The following is a 7,751-nucleotide window of genomic DNA, read 5'->3' on the forward strand; positions in this document are numbered from 1 at the left end:
ATGGTACGCATACTGTTCATTAAAAAAAGGAAAGTTTAATGTGAATGTTGCCTCCATGTTTCCAGCCCACAACGAGGACATTCTGTCCATTTGTCATTGCTGATGGTGGCGTCCCATCCCAGGCTTCTTCCCACCTTATCTGATTTAATCAGAATACAATATCCTTTGGTCCATCTTTTTCTTAATCAGCTACTTAGCTATCCTGCCTTCAGATGCATCATTAATGCTCCTAACGGTGTTTGCTCATTACCAATCAAAGCCTGTCATTGATGTAACTGGATCTGGATTACACGTGGGATCCTTTGTGCTTTAATCTCACCGCTCACCTTTCTCCTTGTGAATGGAGTCTCTCAGCGGAGTCGGTAGATTCTGATGGTACACCACACATTCAAAAGTAACCCCACTCAGCCAGGCTTCAGTAGAAATGTCTAATTTGCTGATCACGCTGTCGGGATTCTGTCCAGGCTGCTCAGCAATCTCTGATTTCAGAGGCTTCTTTTCTTGTTTCCAGGTCACATTGACTCCAGAAGGAAGATTGGACACAACGCAGGTTAACGTCACCGTCGCCTCCAGTAAGACTTGTTCTACTGGCGGTGGGAGGATTTTAACGGTGTTAGGGTGGCACTCGGTATCTTCTATGAAACAAAAATCAAAGTCAATGAAAATGCCCCTTTCTGATACAAACAGCCAATCTTCAGATTACTCCTTCACAGGGTGAAGACACCACCTTCAAAATGGCAACTCCAACTATTGCTGAAACTATGCTTACTATTGTTGATGTATTTTGATCTGTGAAACATTTGTGATTACCTATAACATACCCTGTGTAATTATTCCGAAAGAACACTGGCTTTGTAACAAGTGAAACCTGTGAAAAAAGTAAAATCATCGAAGATACCATCATGTAACCCATGGAATTACCTTTCTTTCGGAGTTTGTCTCTCACTTAAGACCATCCATTGATACTTGTGACAAGAGTAATCTGAATATAATGAGTTCGTTTCCATGTTCATAACCTTTAGGTACAAGTGCTGCTGGTCACACTGACTGCCAAATCACATCCCAAATTTTGGACAGATTATAATAAATAATTATTATTATTCTCTTTGCAGAGTTCTAAAGTGTTACAGGAGCAGTGAACAGCCATGGAAATTCTGTTCATTATATTTAACATGATTAAAAATACTTTGCGTTATTGGTGTGATGTCATTCTCTTATTTATGTCATTGTTCCTCGTGGGCTGTGTTTGGAATAGATCTGAAAACAAGACATTGAGTACAGCATTGGATATCGAGAAGGACACCCATCTCCTTAAGTCTTTCCCTCCATTCAGTTAGTTCATAATTGGTCTGTACTTTCACTTTATTTACCAAGCTGCATTTTTTAATTTCTTCATAGAGCAGGAGAGAAAAAAAAAACAAACAAAAGCGTCTTAAATTAATCTACAAACGCGATGGAAATGTCACTAATTTTATAGACATCCACTACTCACTGTGTAAACATCGCCACCGCAAACCAGGCTAAATCAGCCTGTCTCGAGTTCCTAGTTCATTCATCCCTATTGTAGCATTCCCACCAGAATTTATTCTCCTGCCTCATCCACCAGTTACAGAGAGCATCTTAAAGAAGCTCAGTGAGATTACGTTTATCCCAGTTCATCAAATGTGATAGCCACTTGGTCTGTGGTCTGATCCCATAAATGAAGTTAAAGAGCTCAGTACCAGATAAAAATCGATGTCGTACAATGTCCAACCAACAGGTCATTCCTGAGCAGGGAATGAAGCATTGAACGCATTTTTGATTTATTTTCAAGTAAGGGTCACTGCATATTTTAACCACGTCAATTTGATAGAGGATCAGAATAAGGCTGTTCGGCCAATCCAGAGATTAGATCAGAATGATGCTGGAAAAGCACAGCAGGTCAGGCAGCATCCGACGAGCAGGAAAATCGAGATTTCGGACTAAAGCCATTCTCCTGCCTTCTCCCCATACTAAACAAGAGCTGATCTATCTCTGGCTTGAATACACACAATGGCCTGGCCTCCACAGCCCTCTGCAGCAACATGTTCCACAGACTCATCACCCTCTGGCTGAAGAAATTCCTCCCCATCTCAGTTCTAAACGGTGCCCCTTTGACCCTGAGACTGTGCCTTTGGGTCCTAGTCTCGCCTACCAGTCAAAGCATCTATTCCACATTCACTCGACCTCAGTCTCTCAGTATTTTCTATGTTTCAATCACATTTGTTCGGCACAACATCGTGGGCCGAAGGGCCTGTTCTGTGCTGTATTGTTCTATGTTCTATGTTCTATCTCTCCAATATCCCCCCTCTACCCCCAAACTTACCCTTGAAGCGGCTACCAGGCAAGTATTCAGCACTCTGAATGCCTCTCCCAGCATGGTCAGGCAACAAACTATTTAACAAAGCTCACTGTCTATATATCTATCTTCAACAGAGAGGAAACATGCTTTTCTGACTTGCCAAAAGGTTGAATTATGAGCAATGCTAATGTAACACTCAAACTGAAATGAGATACGTGGCATGTTGGGAAACGAGAAGCTGTACCGTGCTGTTTACTACGCCTGATAAATTAGTGTGTTTGATTCACGTCAGAGTTCAGAGTGATTTGTAGCTCTCTCAGTCTGTGTCTCTTACCCTGGAGTGCGGTGATGTTTTTACTTTGAGTGTTCTCTCCATGAGTGACCTGGCAGGTATAGACCGCACTGTTATACCATTCACCATAAGGGACCATCAGCCGACTCGTCACCGAGAAGTTCCCGTTCGCCTCACACACGGGAGACGTGAAGAAGCCAGAATCCAAGCGTCGGCCATTTTTCAACCAACTCACGGAGATTGACTTCGGACGGAACTCGATGATTGAACAGACGACGGTTGCAAACTTGCTGCTTGCGATTTCTTCACTGGAGCTCACAGTTAGGAGAAGAGTTGGTGGGAGAATGTCTGGACCTTCAGGAAACACATCGCATACATTATCCGACGAATTTCATAACAAATACAATCAGTTCTCATATATCAAGGTTTCTTGTGGTTAATGGATACAGGAATCATAATTGTGCAGAGTGCTGGAGAAGCTGGGATCCACACAGAAAGATCAGCAGGACAATGTGAAAGGCTAAAATTATAGGACACTGCAAGTGAGTCAAAGAGGTCTAGAAACTATAGGCCGGTTAAATCAGAAGGGAGATAGCAACATTGGATGGTATTCGTTTTAATGACAGAGTCTGATGAACAAGGCAGACGAATTACTGGCATAAATGAAGATATGATGCCGTTGCTATTACGGAGACATATTGAGAGCCGGGCAGGAGTGGCTATTCAATATTCCAGGATTTAGTGCCTTCAGGCGAGACAGGGAAAGACAGAAAATGATGGGGGCGGGGGTGTGCGGCACAGAATGTTGTTTCTGTTCCAATTCTGACAAGAGTATTTCAGGCTGTAAAGAGAAATCAAATCATGGATATCTCCTTGAACAAAGGCAAATGGACAGTACTTCAAAACCAAAACACAGCAAACATAACTATTGGGAGAGCACGATAGACCTTATTGTTGGTCCAAAAGACCAAGTGCAAATACATGGGCAAATTTCAGAGACATGTAAATTAAATAGGGGAATGAGAAAAGAGGTTTTTCACTTCCTCTGCATAGGCTTGGATATTCATTTTGTCAAAAATTTAGAGGGAGCACAATTCTGAAAATGCCCCCAGGAGAATATTTGAACAAAGTATGTGTTTAATACAGAGAATTTTAATCCAGACCTTGCAAGAGAGGAGTGAACCGGAACTTAACTTTAGGGAATGAAGTCGACCCAGTGGGTAAAACACCAATGGTGGAGCACTTTGCAGACAGTGATGGTAAATCAGTTGGATTTCAGATTGTACTGCAAAGGAATAGAAATTGGCCCAAAATTCTGAAAAGGGAAGGACAGTTTTAGTAAGATCAGGTAATGACTTGACCAGAGTGGACTGGAAGCTGACACTTCTTGGTAAATCTGAGTCAGAGCAGTGTGACACATTTAAGAAAGAGATAGGAAAATCCCAGGAAGCCACTACGTGGCACCAAGAATGCAGCGGGCTCTGGACACCAAAGGGCATGGAGGGGGAGATAAAGAGAAACAAGGGAGGCTTCCGGTCTATACTGAAATCTCAAAACAATAGAAACTAATATGGAGTACAGAACGTGCAAGGGGGAGTTTGAAAGACAAAGGAATTAGAAGAGCAAAAGGGACCATGAGAAAATAATAGCAGTCAAAATAAAGGAAAATATTTTTAAAAGTTACAGACTCATTCATAATAAAAGAATTATTCGGGAAACAGTAATGCCCATTAAGTGTTATTATTGGAGTGGAGCCGGAGGATTAGTTTGTGGTCAAAACGAATGTGTTGTGTCAGTGTTCACTAGTAATAGTGACAATGTGGGGACAGAAATCATGGAGGGGTGTTGTGATGTACTTTCAGAAATTAGGACACATGACGTGATGTTCTGTGTTGTCTTGCTGAATGAAAAGTGGTTATATTTCCAGGGCAGATGAAAAGTATACCAAGAGGTTGAGCGATGCAAAGGATGAAATAGTTGGGTTGCTGACAATAATTTAGAATTCCTGTCGGGCCACAGCAGTTGTGCCAAGTGAGTGTAGATCAGCTAACGTTGCACTGTTATGCAGGACGAAAGAAGGGATAAATAATGAAAACACAGATCTGTCAAGCTCGTCTCAGTGGTAAGGAAACTATTGAGAAGTGAAATTAGTCTTCATTTGGAAGATAAATCAACAATTTTTAACACGGTTTTATTGAGAGGAAGTCATGTGTAACAATTTGATAGTAGTTTTCATAGAGATAACTCGATGTCCAGATGATAGCAATAATCAGAGCCAATGGGATCCGAGTTAATTTGACAGATTGGATCTAGAACTGGCTGAGTGATGGGAGCAGGGGATAATAGTCATCGGGTGTCTGCGTGACTGTTAATCTATGTCTCCTGGTGTTCTGTAGGGATTGGTGTTGATTTCCGTGCTATTTCACTTACATACCAATGATTGAGACTCAAATTTAGGAGGATTAACCAGTGAATTCACAGATGAAATGAAAACTGTCATGTTGGTAAGTCATGAGCATAGTGGGTTTAGATTGCAGGAGGATATAAAAGGGTTGGTTGTATGTGAAGAGAAAAGTTGCAAATGGAAATTATTCTGAATAAATGTAAGGTGATGTAATTCGGCAGAAGAATCTGTGAGGTATGACGTTTTGAATGGTGGAACCCTGGAAAGGCCTGAGGATCTTTGGTGCATGTACCCACCGATCCCCTATAGTACTGTGTCGTCTGGATAAAGGGGCTAAGAAGGTGGTTGGATATTTGCTTTTATTAGCCTAGACATTGACAATGAAGAGTGGTGAGATGATACTGGAACTTAATAAAACACTGGTTAGGCCATACTGAAGCGTTTTGTGCATTTTTTGGAAGGAATGTGATTACACTGAAGGCAGTATTGATGAGATTTGCCAGGGTCTTGCCTGGGTTGGAGGGTTTTAGTTATGAAACTAGTTTAGATAGACAGGGGTTTTCCTTGGAGCAGAGGAGAATTAGGAAGAAGATTATCATAATGTCTAGAATTATTTTAGGCATAGACAGGGTAAACTGGATGAAACCTTTCCCCTTGATGGAGAGATCAATGCCTCAGGGGCACAGGGTGAAGGTAAGGCCAGGAGGTTCCAAGTGGATCTCAGGGGAAAACAAAATCAAACAGAGGGTGGTGTTAGCCTGGAGCTCAGCACCTATAAGTCATGTAGAGACTGAGCCCCTCATTATAAGTATGAAGTATCCTTGCAAGGGCAAGTCACACAAGGCTGGCACATGAGACTGGAATAGTTAGGTGGCTGTTATTGATAGGCGTGAATTGGGTGGATCAAAGGGCCTTTTTCCTGTGCTGTATAAGGTGAGTCTGTGAAAACGGTTATAAATAATGCCTTATTCATGTTAATCACAGATGATCTGTTTATCTCAGTTCCTACAACACGTACCTGGACATGGCATTTCTTTGCTCTTGTGTGTCCCGCTGTGTTGAACCTCACAGGAGATTTTGCTGGGGCAATCTACCGGGCAGGGTTAACTGGCTGCTCAGGGTGTAGGTTCCCTTCTTGTTTCTCACTGATGGGTAAGTCTTCAATCCAGTCGTGATTAGCTCCCCACCTTTCTTCCAGGTTACCTTGGTGACGTCAGGGGAATAGTCCATCGCCAAACAACCAAAGATCACAGAACCGGTGTTGTGCTCCTGACAGGAGGAGACCAGGCCATAAAGCGTGGGGGGAGACGGCGTCTCTACAATAGAATGACCAATTGAGCATGTTAGTTTCTGTAAATTTGACCTTATCAGTTACTCAAATGTATCCTCAGCTGTAAACGTTTGCCAGTATGCTCCCGCTGAAGTCGACAGCATAACTGGGGTTTATTTTTGTTTCCTACCAGTTGCTGATCATGATCATTGGTTCCCTCTTTAGAAACATGTCCTCGACCTTGACCATTGCCATATAGTTTAGGAAGAAGAACATCCTGGTCCCACCCCAGTAACTGTTTGAAGATCTCACCAACTGACACTTTCACTGGATTGCTGTGAAGAGCAGAGACGTTTCACAAAATACAAACCAAGGAAATGCAGATTCATCGAAATTCTACAGTGTTTGCAAACAGGCCATTTGGCCCAACAAGTCCACACCCACCCTCTGAAAAGTAACGCATCCAGACCCATTCCCCTACCCTATTATGCTACAGTTAACCCTGACTAATGCACCTAACCTCCCAATCACTGAACACAACATTTGCAATTCCCCCAGCTTGCACATCTTTGGACTGTGGGAGGAAACGCACACAGACATGGGGAGAAAGTGCCAACTCCACACAGACAGTTACCCGAGGCTGGAATGGAACCCGAGTCCCTAGCACTGTGAGGCAGCAGCACTAACCACAGAACCAGCGTGCTGCCCCACGAGGTGCCGTGCTGCTGGAAATACCCAACAGCTGGCAGTACCCCAGGAGAGAAGTCAGAGTGAATCATAGAACATAGAACATTACAGCGCAGTACAGGCCCTTCGGCCCTAGATGTTGCGCTGCTCTGTCATACTAATCTGAAGCCCATCCCACCTACACTATCCCATGTACGTCCATATGTTAGCCCAATGACGACTTAAATGTACTTAAACTTGGCGAATCTACTACCGTTGCAGGCAAAGCATTCCATACCCTTATTACTCAATGAGTAAAGAAACTACCTCTGACATCTGTCTTCTACCTATCTCCCCTCACTTTAAAGTTGTGTCCCCTCGTGTTTGCCGTCCCCATACTTGGAAATCAGGTCCAGTGAGCCTTCCTCACTTATCAATGCAAGGCAGAATGTTCTCTCTGGGAGGAATGTCACTGCAGCAGCAGCACAGGCAGGAGCTGAGCACTGGGATGGGGAGGATGGCTGTCACGGCTGAACTCATGCCAATTGTCTGGAAGTTGAAACATCTCATTTACAATTATCTGAATTCTGGAGGCCTCTGAAAAATGGAGGACTATTAAGGTTCAGAGACTTTGGAGTGTTACAGCTGAGTATTTACGTAAATATGATTTGAGAAATGAGCAAGTAATCTTTAACTTTAATAACTATCAAACTGACACACAGTTCACCACCAAACCTCATGTCTCAGACTAACCACTGCACTTATTCTGTCTAGACCTAAATTCCCACTCACATTGACA

The 7,751-nt window shown here is 42.9% G+C and overlaps 1 pseudogene across 1 annotated transcript; it reads right to left on the minus strand.

Moving 5' to 3' along the window:
* Nucleotides 1-315: 315 nt before the first annotated feature.
* On the minus strand, nt 316-6,343 carry LOC148135067 (Ig heavy chain C region pseudogene; annotated as a pseudogene). The gene is made up of 3 exons (XR_015755513.1): nt 6,035-6,343; nt 2,655-2,966; nt 316-635 (listed from the first exon to the last, which is right to left on the minus strand). The product of XR_015755513.1 is annotated as an Ig heavy chain C region pseudogene (transcript).
* Nucleotides 6,344-7,751: the final 1,408 nt, after the last annotated feature.

Source organism: Chiloscyllium plagiosum, unplaced genomic scaffold (assembly GCF_037043375.1).
Source record: "Chiloscyllium plagiosum isolate Xiang-an unplaced genomic scaffold, Cpla_swu_hap1 HiC_scaffold_51, whole genome shotgun sequence".
Lineage (NCBI taxonomy): Eukaryota > Metazoa > Chordata > Chondrichthyes > Orectolobiformes > Hemiscylliidae > Chiloscyllium > Chiloscyllium plagiosum.